Source organism: Littorina saxatilis, linkage group LG14 (genome assembly GCF_037325665.1).
Source record: "Littorina saxatilis isolate snail1 linkage group LG14, US_GU_Lsax_2.0, whole genome shotgun sequence".
NCBI lineage: Eukaryota > Metazoa > Mollusca > Gastropoda > Littorinimorpha > Littorinidae > Littorina > Littorina saxatilis.
Window position 1 is genome coordinate 9,305,944 of NC_090258.1, and position 21,550 is coordinate 9,327,493.

Genomic DNA, 21,550 nt, shown 5'->3' on the forward strand with positions numbered 1-21,550 from the left:
TGTTTTTTGTACGAGTGGAATTTTACGTGTATGACCGTTCAGTTTTTACCCCGCCATTTAGGCAGCCATACGCCGTTTTCGGAGAAAGCATGCTGGGTATTTTCGTGTTTCTATAACCCACCGAACTCTGACATGGATTACAGGATCTTTTTCGTGCGCACTTGGTCTTGTGCTTGCGTGTACACACGGGGGTGTTCGGACACCGAGGAGAGTCTGCACACAAAGTTGACTCTGAGAAATAAATCTCTCGCCGAACGTGGGGACGAACTCACGCTGACAGCGGCCAACTGGATACAATTCCAGCGCGCTACCGACTGAGCTACATCCCCGCCCGCATACGCACTTTAAGATTGATCCTAAAGTCAAATATGAACACTTGAAAGGAATTTCTAAAAATGGCCAAAGACTGGGTCTGTTCCTCCACGCCCCCCCCCCCCCCTCTCTCTCTCTCTCTCTCTCTCTCTCCTCTCTCTCTCTCTCTCTCTCTCTCTCTCTCTCTCTCTCTCTCTCTCTCTCTCTCTCTCTCTCTCTCTCTCTCGCTCATAATTCAATTAAACAATACTCTCCAGCACATGCAGTTCTTCTATATATAGTCAAAGATATTATGAGTTATTTCTAATATGCTGACTGTTAGCAAATGCTGATATCGTTTGTGAGACATGACTGTTATCATTTGCTAACAGTCAGCATATTAGAAATAACGGTTTTATTACCGTTTAATTCGACCAAAACAAATTTCGAAGCGACCCCGCGAATTAGACAGAACAGCCGCAATGGGAACTTGAGCGCTCCTACCTGATTATGCCTGTCAGTCAAAGAATTCTCGTGACCTGGGTCAGCCAATCAGAGTAATACTCCTGACGTGATGAATATTCACAGATCAAATGCGTTTGACACACAACAATCTCACAAGATAAACCATGTTCAACATGCGTTTCGGTTGCTTCTCTTTTTCTTGTTGAATAGAGAGCGACAGATTTAGAACCGACTCAAGACGGATGGGAAATGACGTAAAGATACATTTGACGTAACGCGAGTGACGCAATTTCACTTGATTTTTCGAACTAAGGTAATTTAGATTTCAAGTGAGCGGGTCGGCATTTCACACTCAGAGGATGGGCGGTACCTTGCTGTTCCGTAAAGCACCCACCGACAAAACTCGCTTATCGGTATTTTTTTTTAGATAAAGAGAGTATTATCTGACAGCATTTGAAGTGTCATTCTGTAGAATAAATCACGCTGATCTTGTTGATTTAAATTTTTACTTTGTTTTGTCAATTTTTAGCTTGATAAACAAAAAGGGTCCCTGCCTGAACGTTATAACATTTAACAGGTCACCTAGAATCCGTCCTGATTGGTCAAAAAGTCATATGGGGCACTGAATTGGTAATAAATATATGCATGTATACATGCATGCTCTTCATGCCTCATCTTCATCATCATCATTATCATCATCATCGTCATCATCATCATCATCATCGTCATCTTTATTATCACGAGCTGAAGTTTTCTGACCTCCTTTTGTTGGTTAACTTTTTAACTTTTTAATTTTTATTTTTTTAAATTTAGTCAAGTTTTGACTAAATGTTTTAACATAGAGGGGGAATCGAGACGAGGGTCGTGGTGTATGTTTTCTTTCTTTATTTGGTGTTTAACGTCGTTTTCAACCACGAAGGTTATATTGCGACGGGGGAAAGGGGGGGAGATGGGATAGAGCCACTTGTTAATTGTTTCTTGTTCACAAAAGCACTAATCAAAAAAATGATCCAGGGGCTTGCAACCTAGTACAACTACAATCGTGGTGTGTATATATGTGTGTGTGTGTGTGTGTGTGTGTGTGTGTGTGTGTGTGTGTGTGTGTGTGTGTGTGTGTGTGTGTGTGTGTGTGTGTCTGTCTGTCTGTCTGTGCATGTGTGTGTAGAGCGATTCAGACCAAACTACTGGACCGATCTTTATGAAAATTGACATGAGAGTTTCTGGGAGTGATATCCCCGGACGTGTTTTTCTTTTTTTCGATAAATACGTTTGATGACGTCATATCCGGATTTTTGTAAAAGTTGAGGCGGCACTGTCACACCCTCATTTTTCAATCAAATTTGTTTGAAATTTTGGCCAAGCAATCTTCGACGAAGGCCGGACTTCGGAATTGCATTTCAGCTTGGTGGCTTAAAAACTAATTAATGACTTTGGTCATTATAAATCTGAAAATTGTAATTAAAATTATTTTTTGATAAAACGACCCAAAGTTACTTTTATTTTATTCTTCGTCATGTTCTGGTTCCAAAAACATATAAATATGTTATATTCGGATTAAAAACAAGCTCTGAAAATTAAAAATATAAAAATTATGATTAAAATTAAATTTCCGAAATCGTTTTAAAAACTATGTCATCTTATTCCTTGTCGGTTCCTGATTCCATAAACATATAGATATGATATGTTTGGATTAAAAACACGCTCAGAAAGTTAAAACGAAGAGAGGTACAGTAAAGCGCGCTATGAAGCACAGCGCAACCGCTACCGCGCCAAACAGGCTCGTCACTTTCACTGCCGTTTGCACTAGCGGCGGACTACGTTCAGTTTCATTCTGTGAGTTCCACAGCTTGACTAAATGTAGTAATTTCGCCTTACGCGACTTGTTTAATTATATAACTGTGTGTCTATGCGTCCCAAGGACAAATTGTAAGAAAAGGCGTAACCTGAAATCTTAATCCTTGTTAAATAAAGTTCAATTCACTTTCTGTCTGTCTCTGTCTCTCTCTCTCTGTCTCTCTCTCTCTCTCTCTCTCTCTCTCTCTCTCTCTCTCTCTCTCTCTCTCTCTCATGTTTAAAACAATACTCTAAAGCACCGTTCTTTCACATTCAAGGTGTCTGTTTTTCTCATCTGCCTGTGTGCGCTTACAACCCCAGACCACACAGTGTGCATGTTTCGCAATCCTGCCCGCGCGAGTTGTTTGTTTAGAAAACGTGTAGAACGGTAGAGGTGATGTAGAGTATGTTGTCTTTCTCTTTTGTTGGAAAAACAATATCCTTTTCTCTACAGCTCAGAGCAGTTTTTAACTTGTTACTCTCACAACTCCTGATGTCTTGTGCGACTAGCTTCTATACTACCTACTGCTTTTTTTCTTCATTTTTTCTTGCTTTTTTGCTTTTTTCTTTTTTGTTGGGCTGTACCTCTGTCGAAACTGTCTTCCTTGGTCGTGAAAATGTGAAAGCTGCTAATCAACGTTTGTTGTGTTAGTCAAGAGGAGGGGTAACTATAGTGCATTGCTGTTCAAGACACATCTTTTTCTGTTTTTCTTCTTCTTTCTTGCGGTTTGTTTTCTTGTGACCCCTGTTTCTGTGCAAAGAAACATGCGTTAATTGAGTGTGTATCCAATCATTGTAAGATAATGAACAGTTCTGCGGTCTCATTACAGAAACAAACACGTTGCGATTTCATCATACACGATGACAACTAATTATCTGTTTACCTCTTTTTTTCAGACAGAGGAACCACACAAACAAAACAAAAACCGAAGAAAACGATTCAATTCGTAAAGAAAGAGGAACACAAGTGCAGTGCTGTACCACCTGAGCGACTTTATTTCTCTGGTATTCTTCTGTCACCGAGAGCACATAATGTTTCCGGGTTTTTGACAACGAGGTCCCATTTTTGTACGGATGTCTAAGATTATTTTCTATGGTTGTTTTAAAATATTCATGCAGCATGTTTAAAGGTGAAAAACTTAAAACAGCTGCACCTTAAATAGACAAATTCCGTCTGCGATGTGTAACACACACAGATATATCCATCGTGAGTTGTGACAAAAATAGCTATTATTCGTAAAGTATAAGTTTGTGCAGGGTTAGCGGTGAATATGTCCGATTTCAACATTACTTTTGGAATAAAAAACAAGAAAGGTAAGTTGTTGGAACGTTTTTATTGACCAAATACGTTACAATCACAAATATATCGACAAACAGACAAACAATGAGTTACAAAAAACGTAGCCTCTTGATCGAAATTTCGCCTGCTCGCCAGGAAGCCGAGCGAATGAATGATTGTATGACGGGCGGGGATATAGCTCAGTTGGTAGCGCGCTGGATTTGTATTCAGTTGGCCGCTGTCAGCGTGAGTTCGATCCCAGGTTCGGCGGAAATTTATTTCACAGAGTCAACTTTGTGTGCAGACTCTCTTCGGTGTCCGAACCACCCCCCGTGTACACTACATTGGGTGTGCACGTTAAAGATCCCACGATTGACAAAAGGGTCTTTCCTGGTAAAATTGCTTAGGCACAGTTAATAATTGTCTACCTATACCCGTGTGACTTGGAATAAGGCCGTGAAAGGTAAATATGCGCCGAAATGGCTGCAATCTACTGGCCGTATAAAATTTCATCTCACACGGCATCACTGCAGAGCGCCTAGAACTGTACCCACGGAATATGCGCGATATAAGCCTCATTGATTGATTGATTGAAAATGAGTGACGTAGAAAAGGAATGACGTCAGCGTCCTTTACTTTTCGATTTCAAAATGTTCTCGTATACGCACATCCAAGCCATTGTACTAAAACTACAGTACTTCAAAGCCTGTGAAATGTCGATTTCTTGTCATCAATGTTACGTCACAGACTGCCGTTTTTATAACCCAACCATTGTGCACAATTCTACAATGCCTTCCACAAAATCATCAACATCGTAAACGTTTATTTTCTAATCGTCACTGTTCAATCACATAATGCTCCATTACATGCACAACCTCTCCTGCCCTTGCCTGTACGCGAGCAACCAAAGCATTGTGCTAAAACCACATTTCTTTCATCAAAACCATCAAAAGTCGAACAAGTTTGATTTCTCCTCATTACTTCTGGAGCACAGATTGTTCCCTTCTTTGCACACCGCGACCTGTGCGCTCAAATTACAAGACATTCCCGCAAATACCACCAATTAACAATCGTCCACTACTTGACCAAGACAAGCTATTGCCTTTTCAACCAGTGGTCATTTTGTCCGGGCTGACCAGTAAAGAGGGGTGGGCGGTAGAGGCTGTAGAGTGGCCGGGTCAGCAGGGTTGTAGATTAGGGGGGTGTTAAAGTCCCATATGTGACCACCACCACCTGCCTTTGCTGACCGGTGGGCAGCTCCGGACGCACCTCGGGGTGTTAAGGTGTGTGCTGACTTATGACCTTGGCTTGTGGCGCCCCCTAGGTCCAACCCGCTTCCCCTTAACTCTGGTGTCATGTGATACCTTGAAGCATGTTTGCCACCCATACAGCAAGACGAGATGTGTGACTGTTTCTTGTTTTACTCTTATGGATTCTGCATGTTTAGCCCAGAATTGCAAGCTGTACTATTTATAAAACCACTCCTTCAAAAAAGAAGACTAAGGATGAGATAGATGAAAAACGAGAGACATATAAGAAGGAGGAGAACACAAGACCCGACAGATGACAAGGAGAGAGAAGTAGAGGAAGAGGAGTGGAACAACAACAACAACAACCATACCAACAACAACAACAACAACAACAACAACAACAACAACAGACAATGAGGGGACAAGGCGAAGAAGGACGAGAGAGAGAGAGAGAGAGAGAGAGAGAGAGAGAGAGAGAGAGAGAGAGAGAGAGAGAGAGAGATTCAGATGTTGGTTGGTTTGTGTGTGTGTGTGTGTGTGTGTGTGTTTGTTTGTTTGTTTGTTTGTGTGTGGGTTTGATTGGTTGTTTGCCTGCTTGCTTACGGCATTTGCAGGTGTGCGCCATATTGTTAATTTCCTCACTTCCCAGCAGAGAAGCAGCACCGAAAATAGCAGATGCACAATTACGCTGCTCATCAAAGGAACCGTCCAAGTTATCACACAAACTGTACACATACACACGTCTAGAATGTTCACTCAGCAAACCTGTGGCTATATACCGTGCACTTGACGACTTCACGAGTGTGGGGTAGGAGTGGCGTCATAAAAACCAAATGTTTGTCCCACCTCCATACTTCAAAGTTCCACGCACCTTCTGCGCATGCTTGAATGCGTGCGCAATCACTGTTGCGATTTAAAGACCGCAGTGGCTTTGGAGGTCGAGAGGTTTTTGAGTTCAGATTTAAGACAAAAGGATGGTTTTGCTCCTGCATGGTGAACTGTACTGCACGGTGGATAGATCAACGAGTGAGGAATTAACAGCACAACCTTCTTTGTTCTCAAATAACAAGCGAGGGAAACCGGCGTGTTCAACCCCAAGACGACCAGTGATCTCATGTTTTGATCTGTTTCTTTCCTTTATTGATGTTGTTTCAACTGATTTATGTGTTTATTTGTTGTATCATGTTTCGGTTTCCGCCTTCTTTCTAAAACAACAAAATCAACTGACCCATTTGGTTTGAGCGTGGCATGGTGGCTTAACCACAGTGTACCATCCTCCAAACAAACAAACACACACACACACATACACACACATACACACACACACACACACACACACACACGCACACACGCACGCACACACACACACACACGCACACACGCACACACATACACACACACGCACACACACACACACACACACCTTCCTTCACAACCTTCCTTTCTACAACCAACCCAACCCCTCCCAACCCTGACCCCAGCCCCCTCCCACCCACCAACCCCTCAAAGGTTCGAGTCTGTGTGTGGTTCAAGGAAGCACCTCCGATCCTCCGTGTAGGGTCTACATCCTATCTTGAACATTAATCAGCCAAGAAGAGTCCTTTCATGGCTCTCCCGTACAACACAACATATCCCGCTTCCTTCGTCTCTTGGCCTCCTTTTTCCTTCTTGTCGTTTAGTTCATATACAGAGCCATAAAAATTCTAGTCGGGCGACATGAGGGGGGGGGGGGGGGGGCGCAGGGTTAGGGGGGTTCAAATGTTAATGTTGTTATATCTTAAACCTCGTGCCCCATCCACTCTCATTCCCCCTTTCCATCTGCACCGTCATCTTTCTTTTTCTCACCCCTGTTTCCTTCTTATCGTTTAGTTCATAAATAGCCATACACATTCTAGTCTCGGGAAGGGGGCGAGTGCAGTTGGGTATTGCGGTGGAGAGGGAGGGGGAGGGAGTAAAAATGTTCATTCCTTCATACCTTGCTTCTTTCGCTCACTACCCCTCCCCACCCATCACCCTCTTCCTGATACGTATTTTACCTTTACATTTCTAGTCCAGGAAAAAGGCCGGGGGGGGGGGGGGGGGGGCTTACATACTTATGCATCATACCTTGCTATATACTGTCGTCTTTCAGCGGCTCCGGACCTCTTTCTATCCTCCTTCTCTCCCTCCCCCCCCTTTTTTTTTGTTGCATGCACCCCCCCCACCCCCCTTCCCAACCATCTTCTCTCAGTCGTCATCTCCTCACCCGATCATAAACCATTCTTTCGTGAAGGACGTGTATGATGGGCCTCTGTCGCCGTGCCTCCCCTGCCCGTTATTTATTTGTAGGCTGAGAAAATATGTTCTTTTAACCTGTGTGAGTGTTCGGCTTGTTTCTGTGAGAAATTTGAACGTGAAAGAATATAGGTTGGCTGTAATAATAATAATAATAATAGTTGGAATAATAGAAGGGCAAAACATCAAAGCAGGAACACACATACAACAAGCTACGACAAAACAAAGACAGAAACAGAAAGGACAAGAAAAAAAAAAGAAAAAAAGAAAAAAAGACATGGAATGCAGTTCCTTCAGGAATTAAAAAAAATCAAAGACTCTCGCCTAGCTGCGGATAGGTGATGGTACCACATTGTGGGGCCCGGTAGCTCAGTTGGTAGAGCACTGGACTTTGTGATCGAAAGGTCGCAGGTTCGAATTCGGGCCGGGACGGACACGGGTCAACTTTATGTGCAGACCCAGAGACGGAAGCCATGTCCCACCCCCGTGTCATCACAATGGCACGTAAAAGACCTTGGTCATTCTGCCATAGGTGCAGGTGGCTGAATACACCTAAACACGCACACACCTGGGTAGCGCGACTCCGTTGCTGCTAGCTTTCCACTGGGAGGAAGCGACCCGAATTTCCCAGCGATGGGACAATAAAGTAATGAAAAATGAAAAAAAAAATGAAAAAAAAATGTTCTGTTTTGTGTGTGTTTTGTTTGTTTGCTTGGTTGTGTTGTTTGTTTACAATATAATACCAAATGATCTACTATTTCTTAGCAAAATAAAGGGTTAGTGGTCGGGGATTTAATTCTACGACATCCATCAAGGCAGATTTGATTGGGACATTCGCTAATCCTCCTCGCGTCATTAATACATGACAGACTGAAAACAATCACTGTCGGTGAAGCTTTCAGGAATCAAGCACAATCACCATTAGTCCACAACAATTCAATCGCGGCAGGCAGTAAGTCAAACGAGTTGAACGCAAGTCAAACAAGTTGAATAAAACCAACAGTTAAACAACGCCAACAAATCATTTCACAAATCGACAGCAATGTTCAAACTTGCACGTGCTGCAGTATAAAATAGTCCCACACGCGACAGCAAAACAAAGGTCACACGCGCTCTCTGTATATATTCACTTAACCTGGGGCACGCTTGCTAATCTTAATGCGGTACTGTGTAGCGCCTTGGCAACAAAAAGCACGTGTCAAAATGACCATCAGGGCAAGCCGTCGCAGATGTGTCAACAACTGCCAAGTCACAGCAGGTGAAACAGAAACTGGGACGCCAGCTTCGCTACCGCTTACACTGATGGTCATTTTTGGCTCACGTAAGTGTAGCCTATGCGATGCTAACTTTTGTCTGTCTGTGCGTGTGTATGTGTGTGTGTGTGTCAGTGTGTGTGTGTGTGTGTGTGTATGTGATAGAAACTTTAACATTTGACTGAACACCGAAATACTAATTTTACCTGGTTATTATCCAAGCAACAGCTTCAAAGTATTGAAGCAATGATCAACATTTCGTCGGCACGTATGTAGTTAAAGTGTGTATCCAAAAAAACCGGGTGGTGGGGGGTTTTGGGGGGGTAAAAACAGCTGACTGGTTTGTGTCGTGTATGGTATGTAGACCAGGTCAGGGGTCAAGGTTAGGTCAGATCGCGTGAAGGATTGTGGTATAGATACAGTTATCACCGAGCTGCAGTTCGCCGATTCGGAGAACACGATTTCACATTGTTCGGTTTCGTAGCTCCAGAAAAATAGATAAAGAAGATACCAAAGGAGATTTCCTACAGGTTAATCTGCACAGCGTGTTTCCAGTGTCTGCGCGAGGAAGCGCTGTCGAAAGCGCAGTGTCGATCTGGCCATCTGGCAGTCGTGTCCCCGTAAGTACTAAAAAGTAGGCTACAGACAGACAGATCTAGATCTAGTGTCTCGCACTCTTGCACCGTATCACTTATGCTTACTGTTTCTTTCTTTCTTTATTTGGTGTTTAACGTCGTTTTCAACCGTTCAAGGTTATATCGCGACGGTATGCTTACTGTGTGTGTGTATGTGTGACGGAGTGATTGAGTTTGTGTTACTGTTTGTCGATTTCTTACGTGAGCCGTGAAGGCTTCGCCTCTTGTTGCATTAGTGTTCACAATTGACGACACAGCTTTGTATATAACTATAGACATTAGCTTGCGATGGGTACCATTAACTTAAGTTTTCCTAAGAGCAGGAGCGGTTGTAATATAATACTTAAAAGGCAGAAAGTTAACAACGATTGTTCAGGGATTTGTATGACAAACTTTGTATGACGTTGATAACATGTTTGTCTCACTCATGTAAATATGTCTATACACTCCCGACAACAGAAACACACACACACAATACAATCTAAACTTCAACTCGTTATGGAAGGAACTCCAAACTGGTCGAGAATACTCGACTAACTGGAAATTCAATGCATACAGGGATTGTGTCCACAAATAGCCAACTGCATGTCACTGGTTACATACGTAGTTGGATTCTCGCCTTCGACTTTACGCAGAACTTTGCAATAATACAACTACGTATATGCGCATCCAGGGCCAACAGGAAAGCTTGACTGAAAACTTGCCTAAACCTTCGCTCAAAATCAATATTTCAGCTCAGTATGCATGCTTGACTGCCTTGTGTTCTTTCAGTGCCTTGTCCAGACCTAGCGAGCGTGGAGCAGTTGGACACACATGTGGTTGAGCAGATGCGGAAAGAGGGGCGATAGCGTTTTTACGACGTCATCAACTGACCAAGGTCCTGAAAGCCAGCGACGTCCAGTCTTTGTGGTCAGCGCTACGGACACTCGTCACGCGGAAAATGTATCCGAAGGCTGCGAAATTTATTTGCACATTCACTTTCATCGGCTCCCATTGAGTTTCTATCTGCACGTCTGGGGTTTATCTGCACGGTTTGGGGTGGCTTTATCTTTGCGCACTGAACTGTTGTTTGTGGAGGGAATAAATAGGTATATAAGGGAAGGCTGTATTAGAGAATGGCCCTTTTCACAGAATTAACTGACGCTGAAGGGTGTTTGGTTAATGGAACTTGAGGTTTTGAAGCGTTCATTGAAGAATTAAGCGACGGCTGCTGCAACGCGTGGGCCTTTTTCAAGAAAGGTCCTGTCAACGTTTTGCTGCATGGAGAGTGTTTGGTTAATGAAAACTGAAGTTTGAAGAGTTGGTGGAATCGTTTATTAATGGCGGCTGCAACGTGGTCATCTACCAGCGCGGTGGTGCTGGACATTTGCGGATTGGGTTGTATGACCCATGCACGCGCGCGTTTTGACTGGTCGGCGGATTTGTCTGTCGAATGTATAGACTGCAAAGGTACTTTCCCTGAGCTAAATTGTTCCAAATGGTTGCACAGATTTTGGTCATCCGACAGTAGAGATTTTAAGGGACTTTTTTCTGTGCACGTCCAATTGTTCCAAATGGTTGCATAGATTGTAGCATTCAGCTTTTGTTGAGGAACAATTGTATCACGTAGTAGGAAAACCTATACATGTGTGTACATCCGAGCGTTTGAGGACTTGTTTCTACACTAACATGAAAATAATGTTACAATCATCTTGATTTAAGCAGTCGAAACATTTGAGTTAAAGAGCTATAATGCATGAAACAAACACATGTAACCCATTTTTCTCAAATGTTAAATGAAACGACAGATTTCGATTCATGAAGGGTGCCGATGGATTTGAGTGGGTAGTATGTGAGTTAATGTGACATGTGGTGTCATAAATCCGTTATTAAAATAACATGTCGCCTTACCGAAGAATAAATACGGAACATGCATGCGCCACCTTTCAACTTTTATTTTCGCAGCCACTCAAACGGTAATTTGGTCAAGCTATAACATTTTGAAAACGGATGGCAAACCCAAAGTGAACAATATTTACAGTCGCTCGTTATTAGTTACTTTCAGCGTTCTTTTTGATTAATTAATTTTTAATGGACAGCCACTCAAATCGCCAAAAGTAGGGATCGACATTTGTTGTTGTGTATATCTTGTTTTTTAAATTGTGTCACATGTGTCGAACATTCGTTCGAAAGCGCTACACTAATGGTTGGTTTATTGTGTCCGGCCTAGATGAGCCGAAAATGGATTAAAAAAATAACCGCACGGGACATAATGGATCGTCCACTTAGTGCGAAGATCAATGGACATTGACCAACTCAATTCGACGTTTTTAGCAAAACTGGTGAAAAAAATGCCACATCAAAGCGAAGTTTATGTTTTTACTTTAGCCAAACGTGGCGGATATATATGTTCCCATGCACTCACTGTTATTATTGTTCTAAATGAGTCGATAATGGGGTAAATATGATAATCAGAGACACATGTATCCTCTGCGATTAAAAAAAAAAGAAAAAAAGCAATGGACACCCTCACAAATCACTGTTTTCAACGAGTGTAGTGAAATTCTAAATCAAAGCAAAGTGTATATTCAATCCAAATGTGCAAGATATATGTTCCCATGAACACACTACTATTCTTAGTTAAGATTCTTCTAAATGAGTCAACAATGCGTAAATATGGCAATCAGAGAAAAATGGATCGTCCCGGGCGCGATTTTGGAAAAAAAAGCAATGGCCATCTACACAAATCACCGTTTTCAACAAAAGTGCGGATATGCCACATCAAAGCTAAGTGTATGTTTCCATTCAAGCCGAATGTGTTGGACGGACTTACATTATTGTTGGTTCAGTTTGTCCTAAGTAAGTGGATAATGGTTAAGAATAACACTCAAAGGTTGATGGATTCTCCGTTTCGGGAGAAGAGTCTTTGACACGCACCCGTCGCCGTTTTCAACCTAATTACTGAAATGCCACATTCAAGCAAAATTTATGTTTTCATTCAAGCAATATGCATATATGCCGTATATATTCTGTATGTAATCATTGCTGGTTCAGTATGTCCTGATTGTGTCGATAATGGCTAAGAATAATTAAAACAAACTTGCTAATGGATTATCCCTTGTCATTGAGAAGTCAATGGCGAGTGACTCGCGTAAACAAGTCGCCTTTTTTCACGAAAGTGGTGACATTCTCAATCAAAGCAAAGTTTGTGTTTGTACTCTAGCCAAATGTGTCGGACATACGTTCGGACGCACTATAACAGTTGTTGGCTCAATGCATCGTGAGTGTCTCGATAGTGTATATGTTTGTATTTTTATTCAAGTCAAATGTGTTGGACATAATTATGTTCGGATTAACTGCAATGAATTTTGGTTCAGTGGATATTGGAGCGTGGGTCAGTAATGGATCAGAATGCGTCGAAAATTGCTCCATCTCTGATAAGTATAGTCGGAACAGTAGTTGTTTATGTTATTGTTGATCCTGCTTGCTCATATACAAAAAGCAAATGCGATCAGGAACATGTTAGAGCTGTAGCTTGCTATGTATAGTGACAATCAACTCCCGTGTTTTAAAGCAATATACGTAGTAATGAACATCTTGTATATAGGCTTATATTCTAAATTTGTTTTCATAATTCTGATTAGTGTGTGTGTGTGTGTGTGTGTTTGTGTGTGTGTGTGTGTTTGTGTGTGTGTGTGTGTGTGTGTGTGTTTGTGTGTATGTACGTGCGTGCGAGCGTGCACGCGTGCATACGTGCGTACGCGCGCGCTTGTTTGTGTGTGTGTGTGTGTGTGTGTGTGTGTGTGTGTGTGTGTGTGTGTGTGTGTGTGTGTGTGTGTTTGTGTGTGTGTGTGTGTGTGTATGTGTGTGTGTGTGTTTGCGTTTCAACTGAATCGATTTATATTTAAAAGCATATAATAATCACTATATATATATATACAACGTCTGTCTTGTTATATTCACGACGCTTATATAAATTCCAACCAAACGCGTTTGTACACCCAAAAAGGCCGAATGAGTAGAGCAGATACGGTGACTGTTTTGTTTCGCGTCAACGCTAAACACAAAGACCTTAGTTCATTGATAAATTGCCGTAAAATAATCCTTCCCTTTAACAAATGTGTCTTTCGGCAAATTCTTTTCAAAACACTAGACAAAGCCGAAGACGGGCATGGCAAGTAATTCAATATTGGGTTTGCGGGCCCTATGGTTAAAGGGATGACATGTGCTAGTTTAAAAAATGAATAACAAAAACAAGAAAGGTAAGTTGTTGGAACGTTGAATTATTGACAAAAAAAACGTTACGTTCACAAAAATATCGACCAAGCGGTCTTTATATAAGTGCACAGACAAACACTAAATACGCAACACTTATCTTGACAAATCGTTCAGCGGCTTGCAGTGAAGACACAAGCGAATATTGTCCTTAGTTAGATTGTTGTTGAATTAAAAAGTAATTTAATGGAAATGTAACCTGTAATCAGTGCAAAAGAAAACAAAATAAAAATTTCATTGAAGAAAAACAAAACAAGAAGAGCAAACGCTCGATCGAGTCACTTTCGCAGTTCTGAATATTATATGAGGCATCAGATGGACAGGAAGAAATTGCTATTCACAACACAATGAGTCACGTTCACATAAAATTTGAGCCCGGTCACTTTTATAGTTTCCGAGAAAAGCCCAAAGTTAAGTTGTGTGTTGCCGAACAGAAAAGGCTAGTTATCTCCCTTGTTTTTCTGATAACGTTCGTAAAAGGCTACAGATGTAAATACTTTGATGTAAAGAATAATCCTACAAAGTTTCAATCACATCCGATGAACTTTGTCAAAGATATAAAATGTCTAATTTTTCCTTTGACGCTGACCTGTGACCTTGAAAAAGGTCAAAGGTCAACGAAACCATCGTTAAAGTGTAGAGGTCATTGGAGGTCACGACTAAACAAAATATGAGCCCGATCGCTTTGATAGTTTCCGAGAAAAGTCCAACGTTAAGGTGGTGTCTACGGCCGGCCGGCCGGACGGCCGGCCGGACGGCCGGCCGGACAGACTAACACTGACCGATTACATAGAGTCACTTTTTCTCAAGTGACTCAAAAAACCAGAAGAAATGAAGAAGGATATGCTCACCGCCCAAAAAGAAAGAGAAAAAAAAAAGACGAAAGAGGCAAAAAAGATGGTCAACTGAGGTAAAAAAATAAAAAAAAACAAAAAAAACCCCAAGCGAATACAGCAATGATTACTGTAGGTGGCAATCTATTTGTTTTGGGATTTGTGCTAGTATAAGCTATAATTGTGTGTTTTTTGGGTTTTTTATTCGCGAGAATAGCTAATAATTGTTGCCGTTATAATAGTATCACAAGTTCGACACTAAAACCTCTTTATGCAGAAGTAAGTTTGATATTTAAGTAATCAATATTCGTATTGTGGCGCGATGGTTAAATGTATATCCTCTATCATGTGAAAAAGGGTTTTTAATAGCAAAATAGCTATTTAACATTCCTGGTACATGTAGCTTGAAATGAAAGTACATAAATTCTGCATCATCTCTGCAGTCGCTGTGTGTGCAACAATAAGAAAACTGGCACTGCAGCAAAGATGACGACGACGACGACGACGACGGTTTGAACTCCAACATAGATGTGTTTACAAACACACAAAAGCTGAACCAACCAAATCAAAATTCAAAAAGTGTTTACGTACACAACCTGCAACAACAACAACAAAAGGAAGAAGAAGAAGATTAAGGAGGAGGGGGAAGAAAAGGAGGAGAAGATATCAATGAAAAAATAAAGTGTATGTTGAAAAAGTCAAAGACAAATTAATGTATACAAGCGCACATGTAGAAACAAAATCTTGTTCGAAAAAAAAGCCATGACATTCTCACACACATGATTTTTTTTTTTAATCTACAACACAAAGCAAAACCAGCAGGCCTGTAGTATAGAGTTTCAATCTTCACAATAGTCTATATAGCACGCCTCGAATAACGTCACCTTCCCGAGGTTAGCGCCTAACGTGTCTCGCAACGTAACCGATACGAGGCCACGCCAAGACGATATGAACATATATTTCCCTAAGTATTCTTAGGGGCAGGGTAATGGATTGGATTCAACACCTTTTAGCCGTGATCGAGTTTCCCTCCACCTGACATAGAAAGATGAGTCTGTGTGAGGAGATTTCTCAGTGCTAACAAGATTTGTGGGTATGGTTGTGAGAAGTGTATTTGTTAGTTTGTAGGCTGTTATGCTAAACTGAACGAATGGATACAGATTATTTTGAATGCGATGAATTCTCACAGAGAGAAAAATAAAAACTGTTACATAAGAAATCAGCATCTGACATAATCAGTAATATACGAGGCGCAGATTCGTTACGTTGTGGATATTGTTTCTCTTTTATTTCTCCTTAATATAATGAACGAATGAGAGTATTGTTGCGTTGGCAGAAAAGGCAAGTATTTGTTACAAAGCCTCCATTATTGCGTGGGGAGGGGGCATCATGATTCGATCTAGTGTATACATTAGGTCTTTTGTCAAAATATTGCTTCAATTGCATCATGTCATTGATAATTATGTGGAATGGGGAAAGGGCATCGTAACCCGATCTAGTGTATGCATTAGGTCTTTTGTCGAAATATTGCTTCAATTGCATCACGTCATTGATCTGTGGGGTATCAGTGAATATCGCCTTGGTAATTTCAGCATCCACACAAATAACTGGGAGAGCAGCGGGAGATCGCTGTTCTTTTCTTCATGTCATGACCTTTAATCTGTGACCTACAAAAAGAAAATGTGCAATTTTTATGTTATATTGTAATGGACAATAAAGTGTTGTTATTGTTATTGTTAAAAAAATAATGAATTAATCATTCTCATTTTTCCATGTATATTTGTGTTTCCACTTTCCTCGGTTCACCATCCATTCATGTGATCCGTTCGTTTTCAATGCTAGCATTCCTTAATCTACACTATCAGTCTGTTCATTTCCAGTACGTGACCGTTAAGATCACGTGTTCACCCCACACGCACATTTACCTGTGCTAGCACGCTGGACTTTACGACGCTCACCTCTCTTTGATCTTTGCCGCTAATGGGTTACGCTTGACTGGCTATACTACCGTGTGTTTCGGGATACACTGGTACGAACCGTTCCTCCTCTATCACTGTGGAACCTTCCTTTTAAGACTACACAACTTAAGACCCACCTCTCCACCCCTCCCTCTCCCTTTTATGCAAAACCTTTATTTTGCAGATTTTCTCTTCGCCATGTCTGTAAATTTACCTCCACTATAAGACTCACTCACTTTTTTAGACTTGATTTTCTCAGATTGGTGTGTGTGTGTGAGTGTGTGTGTGTGTGTGTGTGTGTGTGTGTGTGTGTGTGTGTGTGTGTGTGTGTGTGTGTGTGTGTGTGCGTGTGTGTCTGTGTCTGTGTGTGTGTGTCTGTCTGTGTGTGTGTGTGTGTGTGTGTGTGTGTGTGTGTGTGTGTGTGTGTGTGTGATCTTGGAAAAAGGGTTCTACTGTATCTTGAAAAAAAGGAGTGTGAGTGTGTGGGGATATTTTGACTTGAAAGGGATGGCCTGAAATGTGGTGTGAAATTTGTGCCACCAACTTGTCAATGGCCTATCTATTTCAAATGATTGGCAGGTGTGCCTCGGTGCATTTGAATATCCTGGTAAGAACTGATTGGAATTTTATTCGATCGAGTGTTTTATCAGTGTAGTGGTTTGTTTTTTGTTTGTGTCTGTCACCAAGGAGACGAAAAGCTTGCATTTGAATATCCAGGTAAGATCTGATTGGAATTTCTTTCGACTGTTTTATCAATGTGGTGGTTTGATTTTTGTTTGTGTTACTGAAGAGACGAAAAGCTTGCATTTGAATATCCAGGTAAGATTTGATTGGAATTTCATTCGAGTGCTTTTATCAATGTGTTGGTTTGTTTTTTGATGTCACTGAAAAGACACAAACCTTGCATTTGAATATCCAGGTAAGATCTGATTGAATTTATTTCGACTATTCAGTTTATCAATGTGGTGGTTTGTTTTTATATTTAGTCAAGTTTTGACTAAATATTTTAACATCGAGGGGGAATCGAAACGAGGGTCGTGGTGTATGTGCGTCTGTCTGTCTGTGTGTGTGTGTAGAGCGATTCAGACTAAACTACTGGACCGATCTTTATGAAATTTGACATGAGAGTTCCTGGGTATGAAATCCCCGAACGTTTTTTTCATTTTTTTGATAAATGTCTTTGATGACGTCATATCCGGCTTTTCATGAAAGTTGAGGCGGCACTGTCACGCCCTCATTTTTCAACCAAATTGGTTGAAATTTTGGTCAAGTAATCTTCGACGAAGCCCGGGGTTCGGTATTGCATTTCAGCTTGGTGGCTTAAAAATTAATTAATGACTTTGGTCATTAAAAATCGGAAAATTGTAAAAAAAAATAAAAATTTATAAAACGATCCAAATTTACGTTTATCGTATTCTCCATCATTTGCTGATTCCAAAAACATATAAATATGTTATATTCGGATTAAAAACAAGCTCTGAAAATTAAATATATAAAAATTATTATCAAAATTTTTTTTTCGAAATCAATTCAAAAACACTTTCATCTTATTCCTTGTCGGTTCCTGATTCCAAAAATATATAGATATGATATGTTTGGATTAAAAACACGCTCAGAAAGTTAAAACGAAGAAAGGTACAGAAAAGCGTGCTATCCTTCTTAGCGCAACGAATACCCCGCTCTTCTTGTCAATTCCACGTGCACTGCCTTTGCCACGGGCGGTGGAGTGACGATGCTACGAGTATACGGTCTTGCTGCGTTGCGTTGCGTTCAGTTTCATTCTGTGAGTTCGACAGCTACTTGACTAAATATTGTATTTTCGCCTTACGCGACTTGTTGTTTGTGTTACTGAAGAGACAAAAATCGCGCGTTTGAATGTCCAGAACAGATCTAATGGGAATTTCATTCGAGTGTTATGTTTAACAATGTGGTGGTTTGTTTTTGTTTGTGTTACGCAAGAGAAAACAAATCGCTCATTTGAATATACAAGTAAGATCTTATTGAAATTTCATTCGAGTGTTTTTATCAATGTGATGACTTGTTTTTGATTTGTATTACTGAAGATACACACATCGCGCGCTTAAATGTCCTGATAATATTTGATTGGAGTTTCATTCTTTATATAAATGCAGTGGTGTTTTTTGCATTGTATCCAGAAAGAGACAAAAGTTGAGATCGCTCATTTCCGAAGAAGTGTTGTTTGTGTATAGCGTTCTTGCTTGACCTCTGCACAGCGGTCAGCGTATATACGTAAGTGCCAATCTGTTCTTGTGTCGTTCAATGCTTTTGGAGTTGTTGCAAAGGTGTCCAAATGTCATGAAAGTCTCCTTTCGCATGATCTTTTGTAAGTCCTAATTTTGAAAATGTGGTTGCTTTGTGTTTGAGTTTCCATACGTTCATCATGTCATTGAAATGTGGGATGGCAGTTCAGTTGTCGCTGCCGAAATGTTGATAAAGAAAGACCTAACCTGCATGTTACTGCTGTGTCCTCCTTTTTATTATATTTAGTCAAGTTTTGACTAAATATTTTAACATCGAGGGGGAATCGAAACGAGGGTCGTGGTGTATGTGCGTGTGTGTGTGCGTGCGTGTGTGCGTGTGTGTGTGTGTGTGTAGAGCGATTCAGACTAAACTACTGGACCGATCTTTATGAAATTTGACATGAGAGTTCCTGGGTATGAAATCCCCGAACGTTTTTTTCATTTTTTTGATAAATGTCTTTGATGACGTCATATCCGGCTTTTCGTGAAAGTTGAGGCGGCACTGTCACGCCCTCATTTTTCAACCAAATTGGTTGAAATTTTGGTCAAGTAATCTTCGACGAAGCCCGGGGTTCGGTATTGCATTTCAGCTTGGTGGCTTAAAAATTAATTAATGACTTTGGTCATTACAAATCTGAAAATTGTAAAAAAAAATAAAAATTTATAAAACGATCCAAATTTACGTTTATCTTATTCTCCATCATTTGCTGATTCCAAAAACATATAAATATGTTATATTCGGATTAAAAACAAGCTCTGAAAATTAAATATATAAAAATTATTATCAAAATTAAATTGTCCAAATCAATTTAAAAACACTTTCATCTTATTCCTTGTCGGTTCCTGATTCCAAAAACATATAGATATGATATGTTTGGATTAAAAACACGCTCAGAAAGTTAAAACAAAGAGAGGTACAGAAAAGCGTGCTATCCTTCTTAGCGCAACTACTACCCCGCTCTTCTTGTCAATTTCACTGCCTTTGCCATGAGCGGTGGACTGACGATGCTACGAGTATACGGTCTTGCTGAAAAATTACATTGCGTTCAGTTTCATTCTGTGAGTTCGACAGCTACTTGACTAAATATTGTATTTTCGCCTTACGCGACTTGTTTCTTTTGTTTTGTGTTTGTTTGTTTGTTTGTTTGCTTGTTTGTTTGTTTGCTTGTTTGTTTGTTTGTTTGTTTGTTTGTTTGCTTGCTTGTTTGTTTGTTGTGTGTGTTGCCTTATTGCCTTTCCTATGATTCATTTGAAATCTGAACAATTGTAATTTTACACAGGAAGCTTGTAAAATTGACACAAGCGTGTTGGTCTTCAAAGATGTTTTCTAAGCGAAAAAAATAATACATTGCGATATAGGAAAAAAGTTTGCCTGCTTACTTGCTTATGTCTGTCCGTCTGTATGTCTGTCCGTCTGTGTGTCTGTCTGTGTGTCTGTATGTGTGTCTGTCTGTGGGTCTGTCTGGTTGTTTGGCTGTCTGGCTGTCTGGCTGTCTGTCTGTATGCCCGTCTGTCTGTCTGCCCGTCCGTCCGTCCGTCCGTCCGTTCGTCCGTCTGTCTGTCTGTCTGTCCCTTGCTCTCTCTCCCTAATTCACCCTCCTCCCCCCTCGCTCTCTGTCTCTCTCTCTCTCTGTCTCCCGCCCCTTGTCGCCCTCTGATCCTAATGCTCACGCGAAGCCCATAGCTCAGAGCGTTCATTACGAGTGTCTTCCCCATCAGGCCTTAAGACAGCGAATAATTAGTTGTGTCTCTCGAGAGCTCGCCTCTAGCACGCACATCACGGGCTGGTCAGAGAGGGTGAGAAAGTCAATCAATGAGGGAATGGAGCGTTGGTGGACAGTGGTCAGAAAGACTGCAGGGGACTGAGGTCGACTGACCGGAGTGGTCGAGACACTGGTGTCATAACGTTGTATGATAAGACACAAACAAGGTGTGTGTGTGTGTGTGTGTGTGTGTGTGTGTGTGTGTGTGTGTGTGTGGGTGTGTGTGTGTGTGTGTGTGTGTGTGTGTGTGTGTGTGTGTGTGTGTGTGTGTGTGTCGCTGTTTTGTTTTGTTTTAACATAGAGGGGGAATCGAAACGAGGGTCGTGGTGTATGTGTGTGTGTGTGTGTGTGTGTGTGTGTGTGTGTGTGTGTGTGTGTAGAGCGATTCAGAGCAAACTACTGGACCGATCTTTATGACATTTTACATGAGAGTTCCTGGGCATGATATCCCCAGAAGTTTTCTTCATTTCTTTCGATAAATGTCTTTGATGACGTCATATCCGGCTGTTTGTAAAAGTTGAGGCGGCACTGTCACACCCTCATTTTTTAATAAAATTGATTGAAATTTTGGCAAAGCAATCTTCGACAAAGGCCGGACTTTGGTATTGCATTTCAGCTTAGAGGCTTAAAAATTAATTGATAATTTTGGTCATTAAAAATCTGAAAATTGTAATTAAAATTATATTTTTATAAAACGATCCAAAAACAATGTCATCTTATTTGTCATTATTTGCTGATTCTAAAAACATATAAATATGTTATATTCGGATTAAAAACAAGCTTTACAAATTAAAAATATAAAAATTATGATTAAAATTAATTTCCGAAATCGATTTAAAAACAATTTTATCTTATTCCTTGTCGGTTCCTGATTCCAAAAACATATAGATATGCTATGTTTGGATTAAAAACACGCTCAGAACAAGCGGTGGACAGATGATGCTACGAGTATACGGTCTTGCGGAAACAATGCAGTGCGTTCAGTTTCATTCTGTGAGTTCGACTGAGCTGGACTAAATGTTGTATTTTCGCCTTACGCGACTTGTTTTTGTTTTGTGTTTGTTTTAGTCTGTTTGTTTGTTTGTTTATTGTGTGGCATTGTTGGTGTTGCTTTAACTGATGTTAAAAGACTAGTAATATTGAAAAACAAAAGAATTATGTATTCACCGATACAAGGGCAGCACAATAATACGAATTTTTG

General features: G+C 40.8%; 1 protein-coding gene and 1 long non-coding RNA gene across 2 annotated transcripts in view; one reads left to right on the forward strand and one right to left on the reverse strand.

Moving 5' to 3' along the window:
* The window catches only part of LOC138947059 (homeobox protein php-3-like), a 113,925-nt gene that overhangs the window by 74,042 nt on the left and 18,333 nt on the right, over positions 1–21,550 (reverse strand). The gene's annotated exons all lie outside the window — the stretch shown is intronic.
* LOC138947060 (uncharacterized) overlaps positions 16,774–21,550 on the forward strand; it is an 81,437-nt gene continuing 76,660 nt past the window's right edge. The window contains exon 1 of the long non-coding RNA XR_011449536.1: positions 16,774–17,042. This is a non-coding gene — a long non-coding RNA (uncharacterized lncRNA). The remainder of the gene's footprint in view (positions 17,043–21,550) is intronic.